This window comes from Pollachius pollachius (genome assembly GCF_949987615.1).
Source record: "Pollachius pollachius genome assembly, chromosome: 12".
Taxonomy (NCBI): Eukaryota; Metazoa; Chordata; class Actinopteri; order Gadiformes; family Gadidae; genus Pollachius; species Pollachius pollachius.
The window spans coordinates 8,192,450-8,209,105 of record NC_136945.1 but is presented as its reverse complement, the minus strand read 5'-3'; positions in this window follow the sequence as shown (position 1 = coordinate 8,209,105).

Here is a 16,656-nt window from a genome sequence, read left to right as displayed (position 1 = left end):
TAACAAAAATGGAAATGAGTTCAGCGGTGGCTCTGAGTGAAGAACAAACTGTGTGCATTCAGTCAGAGTAGACATACATAAGCCCTTTCACAGGAGCTGCTCGCTAAACATCTCTAAACAGCCGTGACACCAGGGCATACTACGCCATACACACAGACCATTTTTCTAGATAATAGCCTATCACGCAGGATACAATTTAAATTAAAAAATGCAATTTTCACCTTGAAATGAACAAATGATTACAATTTCTATACAAATTAAGGCATCCAGGCTGCGCCTCAGTACTGTGCCAAGGCCATGAAACCTGACATAATTACCATGAAATACATTTTCAAATATTTGTATTTTGTCCATCGCTTTAAAACATGCCACTCTGCCTTCTGTGGGCTTCTGATCTCACCTTCTGGGGCGGAATACATAAAAAAAAGAGAGGAAAATCATCAGAGATGAAAAGCTCTTCAACAGGAGAGATAAAATAACAACCTCCCATATACACCGTAATGCAGCGCAGCTCCGCACAGCAGCCCCCTGAGCTATCTCTAAAAGCCAAATTACTGCTTCTTATCTGGGGAATCATATCTAGCAGTTATCTGCTCCTGAGATAGACTCCCCTCTCTCTCACTCTGCCGCTCTCTCTCTCTCTCTTTCTCTGTCCCCAGGCTCGCACTCATCGCCCAAAATGCTCCTTCTTTTTTGTGATAACAGACGCCCATTTGAATAAAAGATGTTTGTGTTTAAGATCCAAAGTTTGGGCCGATTTTAAACTCCTCAGATTCTTTAGCGAGGAGCTTGGAGAATGCAGAACACCTTATTTAGGCAGTGGTGCTGGGGGTGGTCTCACAGAGAGAGATAGACAGACCGAGGGAGACAGACCGACAGAGAGACAGAGAGGGATGAAAGTGTAGCCGATGGGAAATAAGACAAGACCTCAAACTTTCTCTGTTGCTTGATATCAAATACGTTCAAACAGAGACGAGGTTTTGAATTGAGTTTAAATGCAGGACCTTCAGTTGGAAACGCGCAGAGAAACACTAAGTTCTGGCATGTACTTGTGAAGGACTTATGCCAAAAGGCAAGTAGTTCTTTTGGCAGTCCTAAGTTTTGCGTTGGCGTGGTTCAGATGAAACATATTAACAGAGCAGAAAAAGGGGTTGTGGGAAAATATGTCTAAGATAAGGTTATAAAGTGGAACATGTGCATATAAACTAGTAAATACTGGTATAAAACTTGAAAAGTGCAAATTAACATAAGACAGAAATTTGCAAGATACGCCAAAGTATGACCAAATGCAAAACCTAAAAGTGAGTTATTAACAATAAAATGTTTACATTCAACATAATAATAATATTAACCTAATTTACTTAACTATATTAAATGATCAAATAGCAATAGCCTAAATTGATCGCAAACTAAGTTTCAAAGCGAACTAAGTAAATTAAATAATTTAGTCCTAATTGTAGACGTGAAATCTGGGAGATGTATATACTCATTTAAGAAACAAGAAAAAGGTAAGCTTGTTGATCTACTATGAGGAGAGCTTTAACAAATGAAAACATACAAATCAGAAGTATTCTTGTTTAATTCAATTTTCATAATCCATGTTTAAAAAAATACCAGACCAAAATAATAGTTTCCTTTAAACCCATAAACTGCTCTTTCTCCCTCCGCTCCGCCTTCTCTCTCTCTCTCTCTCTCTCTCTCTCTCTCTCTCTCTCTCTCTCTCTCTCGTTGTCTCTCCCTCTCTCTCTCCATCTGTCCAAGTCCCTCAGCCAGAGAAGGGCACATCAGATTTCAATAGTTGACCTCTTAATGCTGGGGTCAGCGCTTCACCGGCACCGATTTCACACTCAAGATGAAAGGGAAATGAATAGCGAGGAGGAGGACGCTGGAGGTGACACGGGACTCTGACCACGTCAGCCAATAGCCCCTCTGGTCGCTTGACTGCACCCAGTTGAGTTGGACTTTGAAAAAACACACCCACACACACACAAGGCTGCAGTGATTGAGGTTTGCCACCTGTAAAATGGTTAAGCCCCAGACGAATATACGGCCAGCTAGGTACCGGTGGCAGGCTGCTAGTGAACATGAAACTAACTCATTCATTTCCTGGATGGAATGGGGAGGGACTTTCTGGGATGGAAAGGAATTAGAAAATAAGGAACAGAAAACGACATAAAAATGCATAAAAGCTCAATCCTCTTAGCTTGAAGTGTTCATTGTATTCTGTAGTGGGCTGTGGAATTCTCCTTTATAAGGATACTTTAAAATATATATTTTTTGTCTCTCTCTCTCTCTCTTGTAAATTGTTCCTCGCTGTTTGGCTTCACACACACCAGCGGGTCTACACGGGTTCCAACCATATGTTCTAACTGCAGTTTTGACAAGGCCATTATTGAATGAAAATGGGGGCAAGGATGGCGATGAATGGACAGTCTGGCTACACTGCCGTGGGCTTTCGTTCCTTGGAGTAAAGTGCCGCTTAAGTACCTGTCAGCTTTATAAAGGGGGGGTGTAAACTGTGTAAATAGAGTGTCAGATCAGGACCCAAGGGAGCAGAGGTGGCGCAGTGTGTTTGTAAAATGTGCGTGTGTTTGAGTGTGTATGTGTGTGTGTATATGTGTGTGTGTGTGAGCTTGTGTGTACCTTGTAACTCATTTGCATATATGTTTGTCTATGCACTTGCGTGTATGTGTGTGTGTGTGCATGTGCATCTGTGAGTGCGTGGGTGCGCGTGAGTGTGTGTGCACTCTGTAGCACAGTAATGATTGTTTAACCCTCCTCAGCATTCCCCAGGGCACTGTGTCCCTGTTTCCCTCTATAATACTCCAGCTCCAGGTCTCTCTCCCCCTCCCTCTCACTCTCCCTTCCGCTCTCTCCCTCACTTGCTCCCCTCTCGTTCAGCCCTTCTCCCTCTCTCTCCCTCTAACTCTCCCCCTTTTCCCTCCTTTCTATTTCTCTAACTCTCCCCCTTTCTCTCTCTCCCCCTCTCTCTCCCCCCCTCTCTCTCTTACTCTGTCCCTAACTCTCTCTCTCTCTCTCTCCCCCTCTCTCTCTCTCTCTCTCTCTCTCTCTCTCTCTCGCTCTCTCACGGTAAGGCACAGCTGGAGAGCAGCTCCTTATTCATTCATGAGGCGCGGTGGATAAATAAAAAGCTTCATTACCGCGCTAAAGTGTTACTAATGACATGTACCTGCCACCGAGCACCTCCGAAAATCTAATGTGACACACTAGAATGGAAAATCTATTCCGCCGCAACCCGGGGCCTCCAGTGGCGCGAGCGCATACTCTATGGAAATTTCTCCCCGCCTGCCCTCCAATTGTGTCTCCCATCCAAAACCAATATTTACAATCCCGTAGCCATTATGTCCTACTACGCCCTCTGAGCCCTCCATATTAGCTGAAAATTGCTCTTTGCGAACTTAGCAGGGGAGAACGGGGGGGCTCTTCTTGGTGATGAGCAGGGGCTGCGTCGTCGCATGCGGTCGCAGCATGGGGGCAGCTGGCTGGCTGTCGACCCAACCTCCCCCTCACCCACACCCACACACACACACACACACACACACACACACACACACACACACACACACACACACACACACACACATTGCCCCGCCCTACCCCACCCTCCTCCGAGGGAACATTGACAAGGTGCACCACATACCCATCAAAAGAAACGGAGCGATGCTGGAGATGCAGCATTCCATCGCTGAGTCTGTTAATGATTCAGATCTGACCGTTCATTGGGAATTACAAGTCTGGAATCGCTGCCTTATCTTGATTATTTTAGAATAGGGCATAGTCATATCGGATGATTATTTTGGTTTAATGTTTAGCTATAACAATTGATCTGAAATGAATCGCCTTTATGATACCATATTATTTTCATTTAGTCTTTAGGCCTATATACTTTATATAATTTATCTATACATCAGTCATTTCTTCAAAAGTATTTTGGAATATGACCAAGATTGGACCATCTTTCCTTGGTTGTTGTTCGTGGCTCTGGTCGAATGCATTGTAAGCCTTGCTCAAGAACCCGGCAGAGAGAGGTTCCTGACAATAGAAAGAAAATGGCTTGTTGTGTCTTTAAGGGCTCAGTATAATTAAATGACGGGCCCCATCAGGGCCCCTGCACCAACACTGCAGTGACTGTTTGCTTAGCATGTCAGTCCATTTCGAGCGATTAATTGGTATGAAGCAAAGCGAAATGTTCTGCCTGGTTTGTCATACAACATCCTTGGCTCTGTGCTCGCTCCCTGAACCCGCCGCTAAATGACATGTTCTGTTTTTAGGTCCACGACAGGAGCCCGTGGAGTTAAAGCGGTTTTAAGGTTCACTTTAAAGGGCATTGCATTTTCACATTCAATAGATACTTTGAGTGCTATTTAAAACACATGAGCACTGTTCCTGTTTTATTTTTGGACAATAGGGAAACAAATGAGTGGTTATTATTTTCTATTTTTAAAACTTATTTTGAAAAATAAGAACTTGCTTTCTTTAAATCCATGTATTTTGGAGGTGAGGCAGGCAGACAATTACTGATGTTTACCTGTGTGTGTGTGTGTGTGTGTGTGTGTGTCTGTGCGTGTGTGTATGTAGTGATGAGATGAGCATACAAAAGTAGGCCTACTTATTTTGAAGGCAGAATTTCTGGGGGGAATTTAGTGCATTCCTAAATTCTTTGCCAGGGTTAGACGCACTGTGATGTTCTTAGATCACAGAGCTATAGTGACCACCACAACACTACCGTCCTCCACTCAGGGTTTCCCCAGAGTCCTATAAAGCCACATTAGTCTCTTTAGCCATGCAGTTAATTTAGACTTATATGAGGCCCCCTCGGCCTGAAAGGTCCACTGTCAATCCACCAGCTACGTTATGAAGGCCAACTGTGTGATTGATACACGTATGTCTGTGTGCATTTCTGCTTTGGACACTTGACGGCTTGGATTCGATTCAGATGCAAATACTTTGATGGCTTAAAAAAATATGATGGCTATATTGTAATCGTATAGCATGGTTGAGGGCCTACAGTAGGCTATATCTTGAATTACATTCATATAATGAAAATATAGGGAACTTCATATTGTGTTTTGATTAAGAACATCTTTGTAGTTCATTTCCATGGCCACAAGCCATTTCCATTTTAATTGTTACATTGTTTTGTCATTGAATTTGGCATTTGTCACTGTCGCACTCGGCTTTCCGTCCCTAAAGACTTCTTATTTAATAACCTGTGCTGTGATTGCCTAGCTCTTGGCAGCCATTTAAGAGAGATCCCATGACCAATCCCCCCCTCTCACCAGATAAAGGAAGAGGGCTTAAACCTGTAACAGTCCGCTTCTCACCTACATAACAACAACTGCTGCTCAAGGCATGCAAACCAATATCCTCCTATTCTTCGACCGGCCACCCCGGGATCCAGAGCAACATGGCTTGACAAAGAGCAGGTTAGAGTGCTATCTGTGTTAGCTTATTGAGTTACCTGTAGCTAAGCTCTGGGCGGGCAAGCACAATGGCGGGCGGCTAATGACAGCACGGGCGCTAACCCCTCGTCCCCGGCCTTTTGCCTGAGCCTCATTTCCGCGCGGCGGCTGCCATTTCACAGCTGTTAGCAACAGACTCTCTTTGTCGTGATTAAGGACAAATTAGTAGATGCCTCCTGGTAATCAGCTTTCATTAGGGCTGTCAACCCGTCAGAGAGCTCGGCGCTCAGAGCGTTACTGGGCACGGCGGGATGATCGCCCGTGCGCCCTCGACTTCCAGTGGAGCCACGGACGGGTGCAGCAGGCGGCTACGGGTGGCCGCGGCGATGCCTGTCGGGCTGTTGTATCGGTGTGGTCGGTGTGGCTAAAGTGTGAGTAACCGTTGCATTAGTACGCTCCTTCGTGGCACAAGTGCTTGTAGCCGATGCGCTTTAACAGCGCTCCGTGTGGAGCGGCAAGATCGAGGTCATCGTGGGAATGACATAAAGAGTGGTCCTTTTTGCTGGGGTGTAATTGGCCCCAGCATGCTGAAAATAGACTGTGAAATGTAAAGGGGGGGTCAAATAATTGATTTTCCCCCGAATGCAGAATCCAGGGCAGGGCTGTTTAGTGAGTAATTTACAAGAGCAGTTCAGTCCAGTCTGACTGGCATATCTGCGGAAAGTTCCCAGGGGCACGTGGGGAGATGACATGCACACCTGAGACCCCAGAGCAGATGGACAGCCCCTCAGTCACGAGAGGGCACGGAAGAGGCTGTTGCAACTTACTTACACACATCTATGTGTGTAAATTGAGCCTAGATGTTCAAAGACGCGCACGAGACACACAAAAGCCACACACAAATATGCACACGCATCACACAAACAGAAAATAAGTGTGTTATGTAGGCTATAATGGACATGTTGTGTTGAATTATAATCATTCATTGTTGTTGGTCTATGACTTTGTCGGCATCTATTTCACTCTGATATGGGTTATAATTCATACTTTCGAATCATAGTCAAATTGTGTCTTAAAGCGTCTTTGAGGGACCCACAAATGCAAACATTTTGTGAGCATTGCAAGATAGGCCTTTAGTTGGATAAGATGCTCCAACCTGTGTTGCGTGATGCATAACCACCCCCACCTGCTGGTGAGGGGAGGTTGGTGTGCGCTGTGCGTGAAGTGATTTCGGTCTCGTTTGAAATACTACCGGAGGATCGCTCTTCGATATCAGGCCCTCTACACGTATAAAATTACAAAGCGATGGCAGCCTGAGGCAATTCACTTAGTAGCTGTATGACACTTAGCATAATCAAGTGACAAAATAGCATTTTATTTACTGTGCTTCACTTGAGCTGCAATATACATGTGAAAGCTAATTAAGTGGGGACATTTTTAAAGAATCAGCACATCTCTAATATATATAGATTGGTTTCATCAATTAATATTTTATTTAAAGATAATGATGATGATGATGATGATGATGATGATGATGATGAGGATAATTATGATACTTAAATAAATTGCTTAATTAAGTTAGATAATTAAGATGCCTCCAAAATGTATAATTGATAGCAGAAAAAGATAGAGCCTAGACTACACTGGCCCCCATGCCAAATAATACCCCACACCAAGGAAACAAGACATTTGTATGATGCGTACACAACGTGCTGAGGTTTCCGTTTCAGCACGTTGGGGGAGATGGCACCAAACAAATTTTCAAGATCAATTCAAGTATCAAGAACAATGCACACAAATCCCATTTATCCAAACCCATATTGTGTTGGAGGAGGCCCCCGTGTTTGCATGAAGGTAATTACAGTGGGATTTGATGTTGCGGTGTGCCCAGAATTCTCCAGCTTTAGATCAGGCTGAGGGTGCCCCACCCCATTAATGCTCCATATGTGGAACCCAGCTGTGATCAGAATTGGAAGAGCAGGAGGGGAAATCGATTTCATTTGCGGGATTATTGGTGTGACCAAGATGGCGTTGGTATGAAACATAAAGTCTCATTTTCAGAGGTTATGGAGGGAGAAAGACGGAGGGGCTGGGCTGATTGTGTTCTTCAGTAAAGCATAACACAAACAGAGAAGTCATTGTGAACACAGGCAGTGTATACTATGCAGCCAGCACTGCAGCACAGCTTGTATGCTGTTGGAATTTAAATGTTGTTGATGGTTATATTTACTCTTAGGTTTGATGTACGGTACTCAAAATGTTTACTGATACCAGCCATATTTTTAAAGCAGAATGCCTGGACAAAGACATATGGGGTAGAACTCTGGGTGATAATGCATCGCACCCAAAAATCAAAAGCTTATTCATTACATCACTTGGGACATCCTTCATCCTTGCCAATGAGCAAAGAAATGGGCTAGCCTCACCTTCTTGGCAAACTATCCCCGCCACCTGTTCCCAGAGGTTTAAAGCAGGCTTATATGTCGGTCCAACATACATGGGAGGTGAACCAGTCTACATTGAAAACAGCAAACGACTTTCCCAAGGTTTGATGGCCCGACAGCTGAAGCTTTCAACCCCAGCCCCCCGCCCCCGTTCCTCCTCCTCTCCGTTTTATTCTCATCCATCTCGAGTTCTATTCTTTATTTGCGTTATGCTCTGTGCCCGGTGCCAAAGCGTCCTCGTCTTCCTCCGTGATCAAGGCACGGTTCAGAGTGATGGTACGACAGATGGAAGCATAAACATTTTTTTGTGTTTCATAAATCTCCATGAACCTCGCTTCTTCTGGAGATAATAAGAGGGAATTGACGAGTGGGTGGTGTACAGTGGGTCGTGTCGTTGTCTGCGCAAGTTTGTCTGTTCAAGTTTTCCATATATGGACATTATTTAATGTCTCTGAGACACCATTCACATACATGCAATGTATCACATAACATTATACATTTCTTTCTGCGGGTATTATATACCAGCCTTCCCCCGCGGCAGTTTGTGTATGTGTGTAAAGGTCCAGCCCAATCAAAGACCCTGAAGCCCTCCTGAACTATATGGACTTACACATGCACACACACAGACAAAGAAACACATACACATTCTCCCTGCCAATCATGCTCTTTACGTTGCAGTTTGTTTTCAGAGAAAATAATTAGGGGTTTAACAATCGAGAAACGGGCTTGATGAAAATTATGAAGGAAATTGCAGAATTCCATCATACAGGGTTCTTTTGGACAGGAAGAAAGCTGAGCCCGCTAAAGAAGGAGAATCTGCCATTTTGTGTATGCATTTCTGTGAGGGGCCTATGTTTTGATTTACCTGTAGGGCCCCCGTAGGCTGTGTGGTGTAGGAGGGAACCAGGGGGCCCCTGTCTGGGAGAGAAGGCCCAATCTCAGTTAAGGAGCTTAGGGCCTCATCTATCCTAATAAAAAACATTTAACTCAAACACAAAACATCCCCACCCAACCAGAACCCCACCCAGCACACCCTCAATCTCCCAGTATTCCAGTCTCCCAGTCTCCCAGTCTCTGGTCCTGCTACCTGGAGGCCTTCCACGGAGCATATTAAGAACCAGCCCCCCCCCCCAGAGCAGTGGGCTTTACAGACAGCAGCATGTTTCGTGGGGCCGCAGGGAAACATAGGGAGGCCGCAGGGCGACCATCAAACCTTCAAAGGTATGACAAGGCATGGTCCGGAGCCCAGCGCCTGTCTCGTCACTTCGAAAGACGCCTTGGTACCGCTTCTGGTTCCTGGCGTTTCGCCAGGCATCATTCGGATACATGCACTTCCTCATACATAATTACGCCCCCTCCCTTTCTCTCCTCCGCTATTCTCCCAGCATGTTTATTGAGGCTGTCTGAAGCCGCTCTCCTTTCATTGCCGTGTGCGGCAGACAGTGATGGGAATGAGCGGGGAATGCAATGAAAGACCTCTGTATAGACGGTGTTTAGACACGATAAAAAACTGGCACATTTATATTTCCTTTTGCCTCTTGTTTGATTCAGGGTAATGTAGACAATCAACAGGCTAAAGGAGTTAAGTGCATTATACATTACACACAGCGAGAGAGAGAGAGAGAGAGAGAGAGAGAGAGAGAGAGAGAGAGAGAGAGAGAGAGAGAGAGAGAGAGAGAGAGAGAGAGAGAGAGAGAGAGAGGGAGAGAGAAAGACACCTCTCTCTTGGAGCCTGTCCTTATGTGGCTGTTGCTGCTGCCACTATAGGTTATGTGAGCGATAAAATACTTTAGCGGGGAACGTAGAGCCATAACACACCACGTCTTTGCATATCAAATACACAGCAGGGCACACAAGCCCTGTGCGCCCCTTGTGTACATACAGACAAGCCCCATGCGCCCTTGTGTACACACACACACACACACACACACACACACACACACACTGCTGTTATCAGAGTGCCATTGCACATAGATGATAAGTGTGTGTAAGATATATCAGTAGATCACTGGCTCTAAGGGTGGAGAAGTAGGAACCATCCATTCTCCGACGCACATAAGCCCACCTGAAGGTTTTGGAGTGGTTTGAAGCCAATAACAAGGGAGAACAAATTTATTAGAGCAATCATTGCCCTGTTAATACTTAACTAACAGCAGAATAGAGTTTGTGGTTTTATTGGAGTTTAGGCGTGTATATACTCCAAATGTCCCTCTCTATTGCCTTGTTTCGATCAATAGATTTAGTTTGTACAAAATGTTCCTTTCAATACAGTATTTATAAATCGCGGTTGTCATAGTTTAATCCCATGTCAATAGTTCCCTTTTTGTCCTCAATCCCCGAGGTGAAGATTCATGACTCTTATTCTCATCACAAAGCGAGCCCTGGGTCCAGCAAACAAACCGCTCTATGGATGTACCATTGATTTCACATTCACACGTCTCCACCTAAAGAGACGATGGGATTGCCCCGCCAATCCCGAAAGCCTCGTGCTGCTCGCACTCTGTCAAGTTGACATCCACTCTTCTTCTGTAAACTGGAAAGATTATTCACTCAACAGGATCTATCTCTCCCTTTCATCCTGAGAACTACAGGCCAATCCAGACGCTGACAGCCAAGTGATAACATACACATGGAAATGAAGGAGTGTGGGGGGAAATGCTGCTGTTTTGTCAAGAGCTGAAGAAGGCTTCTGGGTTCAGGAGGAGCAGGATGCTGCATTGAAATGAGATCGGGCGTCAGAGACTTCTCTTGTGTTCGGCTTGACAATCCCCGACCCCGGAAAAAAAATCCCTCCAAATCATTCAGCAGTGATTTAATCACATCCCATATGCTCATTATGTAAAACCTAATTATGATCTGATATGAGGCTGATGGTTTCATCATCATTGCATTCTGCACAGCACACATGTTGGAGGAGAACTCTTAATAAAAGAAACAACTTGAACACAGCGGAGGGCCGGTTTGCTTTGACTTTAATAGGGAGAATGTACTGGAGATGCAATTCTTCTTCGGTCATCACTACAGCACTACACTTCACTAGGGCTGAATCTTTCACAGTGTGTCTATTTAAATTGAATAAACTCATGTGGCTGGCTTGTGTTTTATAATACAAAGAAACTATTATGCAACCTATCCAGGGTCATTTTGTTATGACTGATTCAGGAGATATAAAAAGTGCATCTGAAGATAAGATGTTTTAAGTCTGGATATAAATTATTATGTTGGTATCATAAAAACGTAACTGGCCCAAGCAACTGATGTGAGTAACATATTATTTGGCCATAGAAAAATAGCAAAAAATCCAACTACTGCAGGAAAAAATGCACTCTGCTCATTTTATTGTGCTAGGTGTATTATAATTCTGTCTGGATATGTAACAAGCTGAGCTCTTCCCAAGATAATTCAAATAAGTATCAACTCTGATTTATTCGTTTTTGACAAGTTTACCCCCTTTTTCCCTTCCATTATTTTCCCTCAGAGCAGGTTTTTCTTTCTAAAGGGTCAAATGAAAGGTCCTCTCTTTTCTTGGGAATCAAGGCAGAGGAGGAGAGGCATGGTCTCGGACTGATTCATGTCCCACACACTGCTGAGATTTTATGCATGGATAATTGATTGTCGAAGCGGCATTGCCACCGTTGGATCTTGATGGCGCTGCCGAAATGTCACCTTTACTGATGTTACAGCGGCGCAGATATTAAAAAGGCTGTGCCCCTCAAAGGCTCCCATCTGAGCCCGCCCTTCTCCCACTGCGTCCGCGAGACGCTGCTGTTTGTCAGAGTGCCATTCCAGCAGGACAGATCTCGCATTTGCAACCTTATCTGCACAAGACAGTGGCACCCGCTTCTATCAGAAGTGCATTGAACATTTCCAATCACAGGAGTGTATCACTTTCTTCTTTTCGCCAGTGGAAATCAAAAGTGGGAGAAAATATTTGAATAATAAAAATGATACTACAAAAAATAAGACGTAATTGGCATTGCCTAGCATGCGTCCATGAGATACAACCGGCAAAATGTTTACTCCAAGCTCAAAAAAAACAACTCACTGACAACAATGAGTAAGTGATCGTTTCGTGAAAATGTGTTTCATTCCAGCTCCAGGAAGTTTATAGGGAAATTAGTTTGGGAACGTTTCAGTCTTAAACTCAGATAAAGCCGTATGGATAAATATAAAAGCGAGAGGATTGGGCGGGAGAAATCCGGTTAATTTCAGACTTGGAGGCATATGGTGCACCTGCACCATATGTTGAGGAGATCCTGGCAAACGACATTAAACTATAAAGGTTTATGCCGGTAAAAATAGGATAGGCCTACTCCTACATGCCTTTTACTATCCTAATACTCAGAGGAGGCAAACTATTCCACAATCACTTTCTGATACCTACTGCTAAAAAAATAAAAAATCTTCCGAGCGCCATTCAGCGACTATAACTGAAAGAAACTTGTTGGATTTTCTTTGGAGGACATTTAATTTCCCTGTTGTATTCCGTGGTACAAACACATTGCAAATGGCAACGGACACTTGGATATGTGCTAACCCTAGAAGAAACAACCCTAACTGGGTTGTTTCTTCTAGGGTTAGCATATGTTTAAGTGTCTGTTATGAAAAGGCCGAAGGCTAACATGTTAGTCTTCGTGTTAGGGGCTGTCGTATATTGTGGGCCTGTGAACCCATTTTAGACTGTAACTGTGATTAAGGGCTACGCAAGTAGTAATTTGTCTTAACTTGACATGTAATACGTATGCTGTCCTGATAGCTGATGTTATAATGCTGGATAGAAACCTTCAGAGCTGGGTCTTTCATGTCTTTAATTTTCACAAACAATACAAAAATGGCCTGTTCAATATCCCATTTCCATTGTGCTTCCTCTTATGGAATAGGCATAGTTATGCTACTCATCTCCTTACTTCCCTTCCACCAGACTGAAATCATTCAGCTAACCATGCCTCCCCCTGACACACACAAACACACACACACAAACACACACACACACACACATACGCACACACATAATCAAGTGTGAATGGACATGTAAACTTAGCCAAGTATTAGCAGAACGTGGCCTTTCTTTTGCGTGGCGGTGCACGCTGATGTGTGCACGGCGGCTGGCGTGACGGAGGTGGAAAGGCAGAGTGGGTTGGCGGAGGAGGTGAAGATCACCCAAAACACAAGACAGGCTGGAACGCACCAGGCGTCCCACCAGGCTGTGGCTGATGGGCAGTGAGAGGAGCATTAACAGCCCCCATATGTGTGCATAGTGTGGGGGTCGCTCCTCCAGAGTAAATTACATTACCCAACAACCACAGCAAAACGGGGGCCATCCACGAGACGTGCGTAACGTGGCTTGAGACAGCTACCGTGTGAACAACGGAGGCTTGTTGTTGTGTGTGGGAGCCGGGGTCCGATCTGTCATGCCAATGTCTGTTTTTTCTTTCTTCTTGAGGAAGAGAAAGGTGGTGGGGGTGGGGTGGGGGTGCGATGGGGGAGGGCAGCTGTTTGGTTCACCTGTCCTGTCCTGTACACGGCTTTCCATCAAATCCCACCGTCCTCCCTTTACTGTCCTGGCTGGCCCCTGCACCTACAGCCTCCTCTGTTATCTCACATGTAGCACTGCTATCCAATCTGACAACACGTACGGGCACCCCCTTCCCCGCTGTTCTGCAGACTTGTAGAATGACATGGTTTGTAGATCGGGGGGCGCGGGGGGGGGGGCCTGAGAACATCGGTTCCAAAGGAAGAACACCCTAAAGGTTGTGATGTAACGCAGCATATGTTATGTGTAATAAACCGATGAAAACTAAATCTTCGCAAACTCTTGCACCAAGCGTCACGCAGAATGGAGCACGTTACGCGCAAACACTTTTCAAAAAAGAAACTTACATCGGACCGTCGCGTGCCTGTGAATTTCCTGGTCAAAACCAAGATACATATTGTCCGAAGTTGAGACTCTTGGCCCTCAAAAGCTGTCTTTGGATACTTACACAGCATAAGTTTGTCGTGGAATTAAATTAAACAGTTTTCTCATTTATTCCCTTGTTTGAGGGTGGTGGTGGTGGGGGGAAGTTAGTGTGTTGCTGGCTGCTTAAGCCTTGGATTATCTGTCTGCGTCTCTCCCTGCCTCTTTAGCGTTGTACATGTATTCACCCACCAAGAGTCTATCACACATCCACAGAGCTCCCACAAGAGAGAGTGGACCTTGGGGAAGGCCAAGTGATAATGTTGGTGGTGGTGTTGGAGTGGGTTGGGGGGCAGGGAGAACAAAGTAGGGCTCATGGGCTGCGGTGGAGCCCATGGGCATGGCCCTTCTTGCTCTCTGGCATCTGTGTCGTTAGGCAACACATCACTAATCCTCCTTGTGTCTTTATTACCCCTATCTGTGGAGGAGAGAAAGGCAGAGGGGACTGGGCCCGGGCGGTAACATCGCTGCAGGGCTAAGTATCATCAACATACCCCTGCATTTTTTAGAGATAGGCCATATTGCATCAGGCCATCTAATGATGACCAAATAGATACGTAGAGCGACGTAGAGAAATATCCCTATCCTCTTTCACACGCACACACCCACATATACACTTACATGAGTAAACACACACACGCACACACGCCCACACACACACACACACACACACACACAAACACACATATACCACATAAGCACACTTATATACACTTGTGCACAGACTTTCACAAAGTCATGCATATGGACGCACGCACGCACACACACACACACACACACACACACACACACACATACACAAACACACACACGCAGAGTAGACACATCCCTTTTTTGATTGGAGGCAAATTGGTGTAAATAGTCAATGGCTTGAAGGCATATCTGGTTGATGATATTACATGTTCACAACAATCTAAACAACACATTAACATGCTGCCTTAATTTGTAGTACCGTCTCTGTTACAATTTGTCATGCATACGATTTATAGGAATCCTGTTCTGGGTAATTCTAGAGCATTTAGCACCAGTCTGTTAATAAATGTTGAAGCGTATTCAGTTTTCATTCAGATTTATCAATAAAAAGGAGAATGACTATTCTCATAATTCTATTGATTATGGTTAACATCATCTTGATTCAGTTTACCTGCCCCTAACCTCGAGTGGAAGTCACTCAACTGGCGCCATCTTGTGTCGGTGTATGAGCGGTCTTCTACCAACAAAGGTGCACAGAAATCAATGTCCCCTATTTCTTTGTGTCTTCTTGCACGCCGCCCGCCAGCTGTTACCTCGGCTCCCATCGAGATGCAATCAAGATTATATACTTGCCATTCAATTCAAGTGCTAAGGGGCACACAGCGTGTGAAAGAGACGCATAATATTCCAACAGAAAGGCAGGTAAACCTTCAATATATATATGATAGGTTGCAATAGTGAAATTATTATTGAACAGAATATTATTTTTATGCCGAAATATTTTTGCAAACATTTTGAATAACTGAACTTGAAGGAAAAAAAAATCAAAATGCTTTAATATGTTCCTGTAACCACATACAGTTTTAAGGCATTACCTAAGTAGGAAACATAAAGCAGGCGTCATTACTGTATATCTCAACAGAACAGAGTCAAAGCATGTAAGCTACATCCACATTTCAAGTTTATTTCCATGTTTACACCGTTTCATATTCTTTGCAATAGTAACAGGATTACTTTGTGACAAAGTAATTTGTGGAATTCCCTCATTTCGGCCTAAGGATTTTCCCTCTCTCCCCCCTCTCTCTGCCTCCCTCTTTCTCTATCTCTCTGGCCCCCCTCTTCTCTTCTCTCGAGAAGGATTGTGTATCCTAGACACCCCAGAGGTTTTGACTCCAGAAGCCCTTCAGGTTTGTTGGAAGACCTCTGTGGAGGGCCAGATAAAAAAGAGAGAGCCTAAGACGCAGGGCGTAAGGGAGCACTCGACTCTGTCTGGGTTCCTCACCACACTGAAGGGAGAGAGCAGTCCCATCGTGCAGCAGGAAAGAGACACAAACAGACAAATAAACATAGCTAGGGAGACATTATTTGTAGCCCTGCCAGTGGTGGATCAAAGGTCTGACATTTAAGTGGTCTCCTTAAGCGCTGCGTTGTTGAGACATAACCTTGGTGGGTATCCAGGACTGTGAATCATGTGGGCTGCACTCTCTTACAATATTTAGAAAGTTCTCCCAATACCTGAAAACAGCAGTAAGGCACTTCCAGCCCAATGTTGAAGGCTCAAATATTTACCAATTATTAGATTTTTAATTAGATTTTTTTTTTAAGATCATCGTTTTTATTTTGTCACCCTTATCTTATCCTGACGACATGTAACTCCTTTTGATGGTGCTCTTCACAATTTAAAAAACAGAAAAAGAACCAGGGGGGAAAAACCTCCATAAGTGAATTAATGTATGGAAATGAGCTTGCCTGCCACCGTGGGTCTGGTTGTGCTGATCCTCAGCTGTATATGTTGGTAATCACTGCTGCCTCTTGGATTCACTCGCAGGCACGCAATAAACAACCTGCTGCCAGCACCCCCTACGCTTTTTGTCTAATCTGCCACTTTACTGGGCTCTCATTTGTCGCACAAATATGAAAGAAAATCTCAGCACCAGAATTCACAGATGCACATTAACTGGGACGGCTGCCTTAGCACTAAAGCCCAGACCGTTGGTTGGGAATCATAACGGAATATGATTCCCCAAAGTGCCTTAAGAGTTAGACTTAGAAGTTGGACTTAGAAGTTTCCAGAAGGAGCTTAGAATAGCCTACTTTGTGAATTTGATGGCCCTTTTCTCGTTTGTTTGTTGCATGTCTC